At 42.7% G+C, this 15,855-nt stretch overlaps 1 protein-coding gene across 1 annotated transcript in view; it reads right to left on the bottom strand.

Moving 5' to 3' along the window:
* Positions 1 to 15,855, bottom strand: part of MRTFA (myocardin related transcription factor A) — a 221,309-nt gene that overhangs the window by 170,523 nt on the left and 34,931 nt on the right. The window contains 1 exon segment of the mRNA NM_001436085.1: positions 5,414 to 5,475. The gene's annotated coding sequence lies outside the window, so the exon portion shown is untranslated.

Raw genomic sequence — 15,855 nt, 5'->3', positions numbered from 1 at the left:
CAAGGGATACATGAAAAGACTGGAGGAAGGAATTTTAAAAGCAGGAAAGAACTTGTCTGAAAACTATGAAAAATGTTAATAATGTCTACGAAAGTACAACTGTGAAAGGGTTGTCAGCAAAAATTCCTTATGACCTAAGGAAAACTAGATTTGCATCCCAAGGCTCTTAAGCAACTGTATTTAAACTTTGCACTTAAAAATTCACATTACAAGGCTGGGCACGGTGGCTCATGCCTTTAATCCCAGCAATTTGGGAGGCCAAGGCAGGCAAATCACAAGGTCAGGAGTTCAAGACCAGCCAGACCAACATGGTGAAACCACATCTCTAAATACAAAAATTAGCCAGGCATGGTGGCACGCGCCTGTAATCCCAGCTACTCAGGAGGCTGGGGCAGGAGAATCGCTTGAACCCAGGAGTTAGAGGTTGCAGTGAGCCAAGATCGTGCCACTACACTCCAGCCTGGGTGACAGAGCAGACTCCGTCTCAAAAAAAAAAAAAAAAAAAAAAAATTCACATTACAAAGAAGCTCAAATTAAACGAATTCTGAACTTCATTTTTTTGCATTTTTCACATATTGTCTTCCACATAATGCTCAATTTTTTTTTTTTTTTTTTTTGAGACGGAGTCTCGCTCTATCACCCAGGCTGGAGTACAGTGGCCAGATCTCAGCTCACTGCAAGCTCCGCCTCCCGGGTTCACGCCATTCTCCTGCCTCAGCCTCCTGAGTAGCTGGGACTACAGGCGCCCACCAAGTCGCCCGGCTAGTTTTTTGTATTTTTTTTAGTAGAGACAGGGTTTCACCGTTTTAGCCAGGATGATCTCGATCTCCTGACCTCGTGATCCGCCCGTCTCGGCCTCCCAAAGTGCTGGGATTACAGGTTTGAGCCACCGCGCCTGGCCATAATGCTCAATTTTTAAACACTGTTAGCCAGGTTAGTTTGTTACTCTAAGAAGACGTATTGCTACTGTGACAACCACATGGTACTTCTATACAAGAGATATCAAAAGTAAACAATTAGTATGGCTCTACAGATTATGTATCACAAACGGGAAAAGACAGTTTACAATGGATAACTCTGGCAGACAGGAACTCAACCAAATGATGAGATTTAACATCACCATTAATGAAACAAACCAATATGGCAGGTAGGCCTTTAAAAAGCTCAAGTGTAGCCGGGCGTGGTGGCTCATGCCTGCAATCCCAGCACTTTGGGAGGTCGAGGTGGGTGGATCATGAGCTTAGGAGTTTGAGACCAGCCTGGTCAACATGGTGAAACCCGTCTCTACTAAAAATACAAAAATTAGCCGGGCATGGTGGCACACACCTGTGATCCCAGTTACTCAGGAGGCTGAGGCACGAGAATCGCTTGAACCCAGGAGGCAGAGGTTGCAGTGAGCCAAGATCACACCATTGCACTCCAGCCTGGGTAACAGAGCAAGACTCCGTCTTAAAAAAAAAAAAAAAAAAAAAAAAAAGGAAAAGCTCAAATGTACGACAATATTCACATCTTTTACTGAGCATCTGAATACTTATGCACAGAGCAGAGTTCTCCAAATTAGCTAATACCTGATCTGTATACACACACAAGAAATAACCAATAAATTATTCCCTTTAAAAATAAATGAATAGCAGCTGGGCACGGTGGCTCACGCCTGTAACCCCACCACTTTAGGAGGCCAAGGCAGACGGATCACGAGGTCAAGAAATCGAGACCATCCCAGCCAACATGGTGAAACCCCATCTCTACTAAAAAAATACAAAAAATTAGCCAGGTGTAGTGGCACACGCCTGTAGTCCCAGCTACTTGGGAAGCTGAGGCAGGAGAATTGCTTGAACCTGGGAGGCAGAGGTTACAGTGAGCTGAGATCGCGCCACTGCACTCCAGCCTGGTGACAGAGCGAGACTCTATCTCAAAAATAAATAAATAAATAAATAAATAAATAAATAGCAAATGAAATGAACAAAAACCCAGAATAATGAGCTCTTACTGAGAGGCCTGAGGCATTACAAGATAACAACTTTCAAAGAAAAAAATAACTTTGAATAAAAGCTAAATCCCTTCTTTTCAAGGTTACACTTTTTAAAAAGTGTTGAGAAAATGTAATAAAATAACAAATGAGTGGTATGTTTGACCAGTAATAAGAAATATATAAAGAAGAAGAGGAAAGAAGAGGTGTAATACGCAGAGTGGTGGAAAACTTCATGAGTGGAAGAAGATTAAATCTGATGCAGAACTTAATAAAACGTGTGCCTGACTTCAAAGGAAGTTAAAAAGTGGTGTTTACATGGGATCTTTTTGGGGCACTGGAAATGTAATACTGGAGTGGGGCAATGGTTGCACATCTCCACAAAATTACTAAAAATAAACTGTACACTTCAAACAGGCAAATTCTGTAGTATATAAATTACACCTCAATGAAGTTATTTTTAAAGAACTAATATTTGTTCAACAAAGAAGGAAAAATTACATTAAGTTTCTCTCACTAAACCATAAAAAGGAAGTGGCCAAGAGGAAAAGTACAGTAATTCATTCAATAGACAGAAAAATAAACATGGAAAAATGCATAGATTAAGAAATGTTAATGTGTCCACCTCAGCCCTTTAAAGGACAGTATAGTATCAGGTAATTCTGCTGCTCTTAACCAGATTTTTTTCACCTTTCATAGATATATGCACAAGTCCAAAGGAGAAGGAAGATTTCAGTTTAATTGCATATCACCTAGGAGAGAGCCGAACAATTTATTCTGACCCCCAGCTATTGCATGACTGAAAAACATAGAGATGGTATCTCCCATGAGAGAAGAATTTCAAGAGAAAATTTAAAAACAGAAAATCAAATTTATAATTGTTTTAAAAGAACGTGTGGACCAGGCATGGTGGCTCACGCCTGTAAATGCAAACACTTTGGGAGGCCGGTGTAGGAGAATCACCTGAGGCCAGGAGTTCAAGACCAACCCGGACAATACAGTGAGACGTCAGTCTCTACAAAAAAAATTTTTTTTTTTTTTTTTTTTTTAATTAGCCAGGCATGGTGGCACATGCCTGCAGTCCTAGCTACTCTGGAGGCTGAGGCAGAAGGATCACTTGAACCCAGGAGTTCAAGGCTACAGTGAACTGTAATTGTTCCACACTGCAATTCAGTTTGGGTAACAAATCAAGACCCTGTCTCTCAATAAAAAACAAACAAACAAACAAACAAAACTGTGGAAAAAAATTTTTTTTTTTTTTTTTTGAGACAGGGTCTCACTCTGTCACCCAGGCTGGAGTGCAGTGATGCAATCACAGCTCACTACAGCCTCTACTTCCCAGGCTCAAGCAATCCTCCCACCTCAGCCTCTCTAGCAAATGGGACTACAGGCACATGTCACCATGCCCGGCTAATTTTTCTGGTGTTTTTTGTAGAGACAGGGTTTCACCATGTTGCCCAGGCTGGTTTCAAACTCCTGGATTCAAGCAATTCATCCACCTCAGCCTCCCAAAGTGCTGGAATTACAGGCATGAACTACCACACCCAGCCTGGTAATTTCTTTACAAGCATAATGACAACAGTCAATTCCCTCAACCAGGTGAAACAGCCAAATGGGGAATTTTCTTGGTATTTTTGGAGAAGATTAATTTGCATTGGCTCAGGGACTTTTGCAGAAGTTTCCCAAAACAGCAGTACTGTACTTTTTTACTCCATTTGCAGATACAGAGATCAAGCAAAACTGCACCTATAAACAACCCCAATCCACATTTGCTTTGAGCTCTGAAAATATTAACCTACACTGACCTCTCCTGCACCAACTTCAGCAAATCCTAGGTCAAGAGTCTCAAGTTCCCAAAACAGCACAGGTGTCTCTAATTTCAGACCTGCTGGTCTCCACCCTGCCTTTGGCTAATCAGTAGCAAGCCCCCCAAAAAAGAAAACTAACTCATATAATTATTTTCTTTCCTTCTCCAGAAAACAAATGAAATAACATGAAACACTACACAATTCTATATCCTCTAAATGGCTATTATAAACAGTTCAAGACACTGAGTCACAATATTATTCACCTAGACTTGAAAAACTGTAATATCAATGAACTTGATATATTTCAATAAAAGAACATACATGAAAATTTACAGTACAATGCCTAACTCCAGCAGGAATTCAATAAAAGTTGGTACCTTTCTTTACTTTCCATTAATTTTTATCACACAGTGTTTCCATGAAACAGTTTATTATCCCAATATAAAAGTAGAACAATAGAAAAAAGATAATTTACTGACTGATCACACAGACCACACCCAGAAAATTCAGACCACTAAATGACAATGAAGGATTCATTTACAGAAGTTAAACTTTAATCTACCATCTCCTCCTCCTTCCTAGACAGCAGTGTCAATTCCAAGGCCACGTTCCTTCTGCTACAGGAAGTGGCTACACTGTTTTTCCCTGCAGCAAGGTACTAAAGGTTTCTCTTCTTTGTGACTGAGAGAAAGCCAGTCTCAAGAACCTGTGCTAAGTGTAGATGCAGCAAGAGTCCAGACTGACATCAACCCATAGAACCACACATACAAGTTTACAGAATTCCTGGTTGGGAAGTCCTGTTTTGACTGTCAAGTTTACTCTCCAACTGAGCCAGGTCTCCTGTACCAATGAGCAAGAGGAATCTCAACATACCTTTGGTGACAGAAAACTAGAACTACATGAACTAGCACTAGCCTTTACCTTGACACAAAATATTCTGACAGAAATAGTTTTGCAGAGCTGCGTGAACTGCCATCTATAGCTCTTTTTGCAGGCACCTGACATAAGACAGATATATAAGCCAAAGCTGTATCTGGTGTACGTTTGTTCAGGCCCCGGAGCTTAAGATAGGAACAAAGCATGCTGTGTCAAATCAAACTCTAGTGGTTACAGATGGACAGATCCTGTCATCAGTAAGAAAATTTACAGTTGCCAGTAATGGCCTGGCTACTGTCTAGTCAGGTCCTTTGTTGCATTTAGTCTACCATTCACACAGGCTACTGATTTTTAGAGTGATCAGAAGAAGCCAGACTACCATTACCCACTACCCTAAATTGGTTTACATAATGGCTCCAACACAAAAACTTCTGCCCCCAGGGACTGGATTAAAGAGGTAGGAGTATGTGTGGGTGGGTACATGTGTAAATTCATGGTTCTGTTCTAGGACCACCAACATTTTACATTGGTTATGCTGTTTCTTAGCATTCTCTACATTCTAACGAGATACTAGATGTAGTCCACAACACTGGATAAACCACATGACAGACCATCAACCGGCACGATGAGTGACACTGAAAAAGATAATGTTTCCCCAAACAACAGTCAAACCTGATCTATTCTAGGTCAGTATAACTGAAGATACTAACGACCACATTAGGAAAGGAGGGAGGGAGGAGTAAATAAATCTGGGACCTACCTTGCTTACAATTCCCACAGACAGATGAAATTCAATTCCATGCCAACCATACCCTCCGATCACTACAACACAAACAGAAAAATAAAAGTTCATGCAATATAAACAGTTCTTCCCATTCCTAAAAGGAATTTGGTTTCAAAGGTAAGAAGCTGTTTCTTATCTCCTTTCAATCCTCTCCATGCCCACAACAGTGTTAAAGAGTTCTGTCACTGGTAAAAAGGCCCATATAAGTAGAGTTAAATAATAGGTAACACTGATTGAGCACTTTCTATATGCTAGTTACTGTTGCAAGTGCTTAAATATTAAAACTAAATCTCACAACTCTATAAGTGTTTTTATTAACTCATTTTATATCCAAATGACAATTGTCCTATACCTCTGAAAATTGCTCTTATTGATGTTAATAAATGCCTTTTTTTTTGTTTTTTTTTTGGACACAGAGTCTCGCTGTCACCAGGCTGGAGTGCAATGGCGCAATTTCAGCTCACTGTAACCTCCGCATCCTGGGTTCAAGCGATTTCTCTGCCCAGCCTGAATAGACTGGGACTACAGGTGCGCACCATCACATCCGGCTATTTTTTTGTATTTTAGTAGAGACGGGGTTTCACCACGTTGGCCAGGATGGTCTCGATCTCCTGACCTCGTGATCCACCTGCCTCGGCCTCCCAAAGTGCCGGGATTACAGGTGTAAGCCACCACGCCCGGCCAAGAAATGCCTTTTAAAAAAACATAGGCAATCTCTACTTATTGTAATGGTTTGTATATGTAAGTGCTCTATATTCATCATTTACTTCTTGAGTCCTCACAATGTGATTAGCACTAATACCAGGCGCTGAAGAGGATTCATTCTCTTCACTTAAGGAGTTGAGAAACTAGCTGGACAGATGAGACAAAACAAAAAACAGTTCAAGAAATGGAAATCCTTATTATGAGGCATAATACAGCCTCTTTGTGCAAACATTCACAGTAAAAAATCGGTAAGCTCTGGAGAAAAGGGACGAAGGCTTTACATAACAGATGCGATAAAACCGGACCTTTAAAAATAAGTTAGACTGGCAGAGTGGAGAAAGTCTTTACAGACAAGGAAAAGAGAACAAAGACATGACAATAGAGACAGAATCAGTGGTATATCTAGAGTCCTTTTTTTTTTTTTTTTCCTGTTGCCCAGGCTGCAGTGTGGTGGCAAGATCACAGCTCACCGCAGCCTCAAATTCCTGGGATCACATAATTCTCCCATCTCAACCTCTCAAGTACATGGAATCACAAGCACACACTACCATGCCCAGCTAATTTTTGTATTTTTTATAGAAATGGGGTGTCACTATGTTGTCCAGGTTCATCTCAAACTCCTGGGCTCAAGCCATCCTCCAACCTTGGCCTCCCAAAATGCTGGGACTACAGGCATGAGCCACCATGCCTGGCCCTGAAGCCTTTCATAATCTGATCCCACCCAGTCTCACTAGCCTTTGCTCTCTGGCCACTAATGTCCCTCCTCCTCCCCATTACCCACACCAAACTTCCTCCTAGAACATACTGTCTTTGATAGTTCTACTGTTTCTCCTACTGCCTACAATGTTCTCCTTTCCCTGGTGGGTAACATTAACCCTGGCACTCAAAAAAATATAGCCTCTGTTGTAAATAATTTTTATTACTTAAGATCCAACTGAGGCTCAGTGTCGTGGCTCAGTTGGAAGAAGAAAGAAAGACAAAAGAAAATCAATTTAGGCCGGGCGCGGTGGCTCAAGCCTGTAATCCCAGCACTATGGGAGGCCGAGGCGGGCGGATCACAAGGTCAGGAGATCGAGACCACAGTGAAACCCCGTCTCTACTAAAAATACAAAAAATTAGCCGGGCGCGGTGGCGGGCGCCTGTAGTCCCAGCTACTCAGGAGGCTGAGGCAGGAGAATGGCGGGAACCCGGGAGGCGGAGCTTGCAGTGAGCCGAGATCGCGCCACTGCACTCCAGCCTGGGCAACAGCGTGAGACTCCGTCTCAAAAAAAAAAAAAAAGAAAATCAATTTAGAGGTTTGACTGTTATCAAAAAAGGAGGGAAAAAAACAATTCCCAATTAAATAAACGAACTGTGGTTTTTAAGCAGTTCACCTCAACAGATATGGTTACATATACCCTCAAACTGAACACCTATGAAAAGTGCCTATAATCCTAGCACTTTGGAAGGGCAGGGCGGGAGGATCACTTGAGGCCAGGAGTTCAAGACCAGCCTGGCTAATAAGGCAAAACCCCATCTCTACTAAAAATGCAAAAATTAGGCTGGGTGCAGTGACTCACGCCTGTAATCCCAGCACTTTGGGAGGCCAAGGCGGGCGGATCACTTGAGGTCAGGAGTTCAAGACCAGCCTGGCCAACATGGTGAAACCCTGTCTGTACTAAAAATACAAAAACTAGCCGAACGTGGTGGCGTGTACCTGTAGTCCCAGCTACTCAGAGAATGACGCACAAGAATCCTTGAACCTGAGAGGCAGAAGCTGCAGTAAGCCAAGATTGCACTGCTGCACTATGGCCTAAGTGATGGCGAGACTGCATCTCAAAAAAAAAAACCAAAAAACAAACAGCTGGGAGTGGTGGTGCATACCTGTAATCCCAGCTACTCGGGAGGCTGAGGCATGAGAATCACTTGAACCTGGGAGGTGGAGGCTGCAATGAGCCGAGATCACGCCACTGCACTCCAGCAGCCTAGGTAACAGAGTGAGACTCTGTCTCAAAAAAAAAAAAAAAAAAGCCAACTGAAACATTTTTCTAAAGCGGTTCCCAATGCCCCCAAGTATTACTCTACTCATCTCTCCTCCATGCTCCCATAGCATCTATTTCTCTGTTAACACAGTTAAAATATTTGGTTGTCCCCAGGTTTTCCTTTTCCTTTCTCTCTTACTTGTCTGAACAAGAATCATCCTTGGCCAGGCGCAGTGGCTCAAGCCTGTAATCCCAGCACTTTGGGAGGCCGAGGCGGGTGGATCACGAGGTCAGGAGATCGAGACTATCCTGGCTAACATGGTGAAACCCTGTCTCTACTAAAAATACAAAAAACTAACCGGGCGTGGTGGCGGGCGCCTGTAGTCTTAGCTACTCGGGAGGCTGAGGCGGGAGAATGGCATGAACCCGGGAGGCGGAGCTTGCAGTGAGCCGAGATCACGCCACTGCACTCCAGCCTGGGAGACACAGCGAGACTCCGTCTCAAAAAAAAAAAAAAAAAAAAAAAAAAAAAAAGAATCATCCTTTACACAACTTTGTATCTCCCAAGACCTAGCAGTGCCTAGCAAGTAACAGGTGCTCATTATACACTTGCTGACTGAAGGCCCAACTGACCAGAATTTACAAAGTGAATAACGATCCATTTAAACAATCTGTTGTGTCAAAAACTGGTGTACTTCTACATTCTCACGAATATGTCTGCTACATAATTACACCAACAATTCATGCACAAAAAATTAAAGTGGATTCACTAAAAACCACCAACTAGTTTTTGCTTGACAACACAAACAGGTTCTCATCCATGTCAACTAGAACATACATTAAAGATAAAATAATTTGGTTGATAATTTAAATATTATGGTTGGTGATCTTTCTTACTAAAACGATGCCACAGCTTTCTATGTAGAGTAATTAAAGGTATTTACATTGGCTTTAGTCATGGATAAAGGAGGTTACACATTTAGAAGTCCAATACAAATCCAAAGTTTATTTTTAGAAGCTTTCCATATGGTAGGAGTTTAAGAAATAAAACGGCAGACTTCTCTCTGCTGAAAGCAGAGGGTAGTAGAGCACTAAAGGAGCAAACCCTCTCCCGACTCTGTTCCTGGCACTGTTTCACACAAAGAGTAAAGTGTAGGGTAAGTGAGAGCCTCACTGAAAATCAGTCACCCAAGGCAACAGGCATTTTGAATGTCTGCACTATTTGAAGGCTTAAGTACTAATTTTATACATGCCCATGTTCATTTAGAACATATTTATGGCTTGGAACTTTAAAAATTTTCTAATGGGCTAGTTTGTCCACATATTAATTGAGTCTGCCAGGTTTGAACATGCCAAGCTTAAAATACTCTCCAGATCGTTATGCAAAGGTATGAGCTCAATCTTTTATTATCAGGAAAAGGAATTTAGGAGCGAATGACTAAAACAATAGTCTTTCAATGAAAGCTGTAACAGAAAAAGTCAACTCCTAAATAGTGATGAGCTACTTTTTAAAAATACCTGACAGATTTCTTACATTAATCTCAAATTAAGATACTGGATTTTAGCTCAAAGTTGTCAGACAACGTATGTTTTGGTGGTTGTTTCCCTCCCCCGGCTCTCCCCAGCCTCCTAGAGAATGTATCTTGAAATTGATTTCTACGTGAGACCATCTTATATAAAGGTTGCTTTAGTCATCCACTGACTAAGCCCCTTTAGAATCCAAGTCTCACTCATTTTATATTGAAATGAATTCTATTTTTATATGAACAGTATTATAAGCAAAATTCTTTTAATCTTTTATCAGCATTAGAGAAATGCCAATAAAACCTAGAATAACTACACTTTTATAACAAGAACCTCAGAAACCAACACATTCAATCTTTTCATTTTTAGTTGGGGAACTACAGCACAAGAGTTCAGTGATCTGATAAAAGAAAAATGGGCCACAATCTGATTACTAGTCCAAAGCATTTATTCTACTACATACTACTAAACATACAGTTTTTGAAATTACAACAGAAAAGTTTAAATATCCATTCCCTAACTGGGAAGATTTTAAAAATTAGATGTGTGTGCCCCCCCAAAATTGGAAATATTGTTCCTTAAAAACTTGAGTATTAGAGGCCAGGCACAGTAGCTCACACCTGTAATCCCAGTACTTTGGGAAGCCGAGGAGGGCGAATCACCCGAGGTCGGGAGTTCAGCCTAACCAACATGGAGAAACTCTGTCTCTACTAAAAAAGGCCGGGCGCGGTGGCTCAAGCCTGTAATCCCACCACTTTGGGAGGCCGAGGCGGGTGGATCACGAGGTCAGGAGATCGAGACCATCCTGGCTAACACGGTGAAACCCCGTCTCTCCTAAAAAAATACAAAAAACTAGCCGGGCAAGGTGGCGGGCGCCTGTAGTCCCAGCTACTTGGGAGGCTGAGGCAGGAGAATGGCGTGAACCCGGGAGGCGGAGCTTGCAGTTAGCTGAGATCCGGCCACTGCACTCCAGCCTGGGTGACAGGGCGAGACTCCGTCTCAAAAAAAAAAAAAAAATTAGCCAGGTGTGGCGGCACATGCCTATAATCCCAGCTACTCGGGAGGCTGAGGCAGGAGAATCACCTGAATCTGGGAGGCGGAGGTTGGAGGATGCGGTGAGTGAAGATCGCGCCCAGTCAAGACAGCGCTGTCGCACTCCAGCCTAGGCAACAAAAGCGGAAAAAAAAAAAAAAAAAAAGCTGGGTGCAGTGGCTCCCACCTGTAACCCCAGAACTACAGGGGGCCAGGGCGGGCTGATCACCTGAGGTCGGGAGTTCGAGACCAGCCTGGTCAACATGGAGAAACCCCATCTCTACTACAAACAGAAAAATTAGCCGGGCATGGTGGTGCATGCCTGTAATCCCAGCTACTCAGGAGGCTGAGGCAGGAGAATCGCTTGAACCCAGGAGGCAGAGGCTGCAGTGAGCCGAGATCAGACCATTGCACTCCAGCCTGGGCAACAAGAACGAAACTCCGTCTCAAATAAACAAAAAAAACCTTGGGCATTAGAAAACTATAGCAATTATTTTCAATACTTTTGGCTCAATACATACTCACATAAACTCTCCAGTGGAAGTTTAGCTTTTAAAGGTTTTCCTGGCCAGGCGCGGTGGCTCATGTCTGTAATCCCAGCACTTTGGGAGGCCGAGGCAGGCGGATCACGAGGTCAGGAGATTGAGACCATCCTTTCTAACACAGTGAGACCCCATCTCTACTAAAAACACAAAAAAAGTAGCTGGGCGTGGTGGTAAGCGCCTGTAGTCCCAGCTACTCGAGAGGCTGAGGCAGGAGAAGGGTGTGAACCCAGGAGGCGGAGCTTGCAGTGAGCCGAGATCACGCCACTGCACTCCAGCCTGGGTGACAGAGCGAGACTCCATCTCAAAAAAAAAAAAAAAAAAAAAGTTTTCCTTACATTCCAAAGGGGATGAGAATAATTTTTACAATCTAAGAAGACATTATCCTTATCTTCTAAAAAACAAATTTCCTAACCAAAAAGAAAAAAAAAGCAATTTCATAGAATTCTGGGTCTTCTTTCAAACAAGCACTTCTTTGGAAAGAATGCCATTGATCCATTTTAATTTAGGGGAAGGGAATGCAAAGAATAAAAAGAAACTTGCCAGGCACAGTGGCTCACACCTGTAATCCCAACACTCTGGGAGGCAGAAGCGAGTGGACTGTTCGAACCCAGGAGTTTGAGACCAGACTGTGCAGTATGGCAAAATCCCAACTCTACAAAAATACAAAAATTAACCAGGCATGGTGGTGTTTGCCTAAAGTCCCAACTACTCAGGAGGCTAAGGTAGGAGGATCGCTTGACCCCAGGAGGTTGAGGCCGCAGTGAGATATGATTACACCACTGCACTCCAGCCTGAGTGACAGAGTGAGACACTGTCTCTTTAAAAAAAAAAAAAAAAAAAAGAAGAAAGAAAGGGAAAGGAACAAAAATGGAATGAAGAAGGGAAAAAGGAAAAGGAAGAAAGACAAAAGAAAATCAATTTAGAGGTCTGACTTATCAAAAAAAGGAGAGATAAAATAACAATTTTCAGTTAAATGAATAAACTGTGGGGCTTTTTTGGAATTGTGGTTTTTAAGCAGTCCACCTCAACAGATATGGTTACATAGCTCCTCAAACTGAATACCTATGAAAAAAATCTTAATCTCTCTCTGCCTGATTCCTCTGTTCGCTCTTTCTTCTGCACCCAAAGAGAAGATTAAATAAACTGGGCCCCCTGAAACAGGTAAGGGAGGCAGAAGTGCTAATCCATGTCATGTAGTCCCTGCAAAGTGCTGGTAATGATTAAAGTGATCCAAGAGTCTTAAAGGAGTCCAGAGAAACCACTGTGCTCCTAGGCATATCCATAACCTCCTACAAGAAGCAATACACTCTGCTGCCTTTCATATCCACAACAAATCTTTCCTTTCCGATTATCAGTGTGATGTGCATAGAGATTTTAAAGAACAGTTAAGGCAGGGCATGCTGGCTCACACTTGTAACCTCAGCATTTTGATAGGCTGAGATTACATTTGATTAAGGTGACAAGAGGAAAATGGAAGCAATACCTGTATATATTAAAAAGGAAGAGAGAAAATAAAGAAGGCCTATGTAGCCTGCTGGTCAACCCAGATGCAGAATTCAACCGAACATGCTCATGTGCTCATTAAGGTACCATAACATATGCAATACTTTACAAAATAAAAAACTACAGTCTTGGCCTGGCTCGGTGGCTCACGCCTGTAATCCCAGCACTTTGGGAGGCCGAGGCAGGCGAATCACAAAGTCAGGAGTTCAAGACCAGCCTGGCCAACACAGTGAAACTCCGTCTCTTCTGAAAATACAAAAATTAGCTGGGCGTAGTGGTACACACCTGTAGTCCCAGCTACTCAGATGACTGAGGCAGGAGAATGGCTTGAACCCAGGAGGTGGAGGTTGCAGTGCCATTGCACTCCAGCCTGGGCGACAAAGCAAGACTCCATCTCAAAAAAAAAAAAAAAAGCTACAATCTCAAACTGTCCACTTATAAGAAGAGCTTCAAACTCTATAAAAGCTCCCAGTTTTCCCTTCATCTGCCAGTATCCCATAACAAGCATCTACTCTTTGACCATTACTAAGACTCAGACATAGTAGCTCCAGAGATGTAGATACGGCTCTTTCCTTTTTAAACTGCAAAGCAAAACCCACTTTACAATTTTTAAGTTTTTGAACTTTTGTTTTTTTGAGACACGATCTTGCTCTATTGCGCAGACTGGATCAGTGGCACATCTACAGCTCAATGCAACCTCAAACTCCTTGGCTCAAGCGCTCCTCCCTGCCTCCGCCTTCAGAGGAGCCAGACTACAGGCATGTGCCACCATGCCCGGCTAATTTTTATTTTTGTAGAGACAGAGTCTATTTTGCCCAGGCTCGTGTCAAACTCCTGGCTTCAAGCGATCCTCCTGCCTTGACCTCCTAAAGTGCTGGGATTACAGACATGAGCCACCATGCCCAACTTCGAAGTAACGTTTTTTAACACTTCCATTTTACTATCTTATAGAAGATGACAAAACATAAATTTAATTTAGCCTAGACTCTAGCCTAGTTTTATAATAAGTTAATTTCAGCAATTACCACATAGATGACAAAAAAAAAATACTCATTGTTTGATACTGATTAATTCTGAATGACTGGCCATAACCTTTAAAGCCTGAAGATCAGCTGGACATGGTTACACAGAGCTATGGATGTGCCACTATGATCCAACCTGGGTACCAGAACAAGACCTTGTCTCTTTGAAAAAAATGAAAAATTAAAATTAAATAAATAAAATAATATAATATAAAGCTTGAAGATCAAGACTGAAATCCCCTTCCCACCATAGTCAGAGGTAGGGGGCCAAATCTCAGTAAATGAGGGAGAATAACAAAAATATAATGAGTTCCTGGCATCTGTCACCAACAGTGAATTCATCCTGATAGCAACTGGAACATTCCAGTGATCCTAGCAATGAGGAACATCAATGTAACATACTCCTCTTGTTTTAAACGCAAATTTTTCTCTCCTGTTCCCTGGAATGTCCCAAAACAAGAGAATGGTCCAGAGCCTGAGAACAAAGCACCTAGAAAGAAGAACAATACACAGAGGGACTGAAGGTCATTGGAGAAATCGCAAAATCACACCATCTCAGCATTGGAAAGTGATCATCATGTGTCAACAAGTATTTTCCGAGTGACCATGTGCTAGATGCTAAGGAAACAGATGATTTTGACAAAATACCTATTCAAGTCATGTGTGCTAAGTACTTCAATAGAGGAGTTAACTAAGGGACATGGGAGTATAGCAGAAAGAATAAAAGAGCAGATTTTTCAAAATAAGTTGCCAAGAATGAACTTGGGATCACCACATCCACCATCTGCCAATATTACATGCAGAAGAATCGTGGTGATTCAGGATAAGGAGAAAGTAAGGCTACAGTCGCAGCAGGGCTAGGACTTGTAGCCTCCTAGAATCAAGTTCTTGTTCTCCTATATGGTTGGTTTAAAAAATAGTTAAAGTCGGCCGGGCGCGGTGGCTCAAGCCTGTAATCCCAGCACTTTGGGAGGCCGAGACGGGCGGATCACGAGGTCAGGAGATCGAGACCATCCTGGCTAACACGGTGAAACCCCGTCTCTACTAAAAAATACAAAAAACTAGCTGGGCGAGGTGGCGGGCGCCTGTAGTCCCAGCTACTCGGGAGGCTGAGGCAGGAGAATGGCGTAAACCCGGGAGGCGGAGCTTGCAGTGAGCCGAGATAGCGCCACTGCACTCCAGCCTGGGTGACAGAGCCAGACTCTGTCTCAAAAAAAAAAAAAAAAAAAATAGTTAAAGGCACTCCTGTAGTCCCAGCACTTTGGGAGGCCAAGGCAGGTGGATCACCTGAGGTCAAGAGTTCAAAACCAGCCTGGCCAACATGGTAAAACCCCATCTCTACTTAAAAAAAAAAAAAAAAAAAATTAGCCAGGCATGGTGGCATGTGCCTGTAATCCCAGCTGCTTGGGAGGCTGAGGCAGGTGAATCACTTGAATCCAGGAGGTGGAGGTTGCAGTGAGCCAAGATCACGCCACTGCACTCCAGCTTGGGCAACAGAGCGAGACTCTGTCTCAAAAAAAAAATAGTTGGCCGGGAGCGGTGGCCACGCCTGTAATCCCAGCACTCTGGGAAGCCGAGGCGGGTGGATCACGAGGTCAGGAGACCAAGACCATCCTGGCTAACACAGTGAAACCCCGTCTCTACTAAAAAATAGAAAAAAATTAGCTGGGCGAGGTGGCGGGCGCCTGTAGTCCCAGCTAATCAGGAGGCTGAGGCAGGAGAATGGCGTGAACCCGGGAGGCGGAGCTTGCAGTGAGCCAAGATCACGCCACTGCACTCCATCCTGGGCGACAGAGCAAGACTCCACCTCAAAAAAAAAAAAAATAGTTAAAGATCATTATGATCATGTCTGTCCCCCTTCATTTCTTCTTCACAAAAAAACTGGCATCACAAGAAAGCACAGTTCTAGTCCAACCATTCACTCAGTGCCAATCTCAGATAGTACTTAATCCTTTAAAATATTTGCTGAAAAAATAGTGCCTTCCCTTCCTGCAGAAAATTGTATGTACACACTAGGCTATTTACAGAGGTCTAGGTTACAACTTTAACTTCCAGAATAAAACTAACCATAATCACTACTAATGCCATGTGACTTTCCCTCTGGCCGAAGCTCTAAACTGTCTACC

This window comes from Macaca mulatta, chromosome 10 (genome assembly GCF_049350105.2).
Source record: "Macaca mulatta isolate MMU2019108-1 chromosome 10, T2T-MMU8v2.0, whole genome shotgun sequence".
NCBI lineage: Eukaryota > Metazoa > Chordata > Mammalia > Primates > Cercopithecidae > Macaca > Macaca mulatta.
This window is presented reverse-complemented; position numbering and strand designations above follow the sequence as displayed.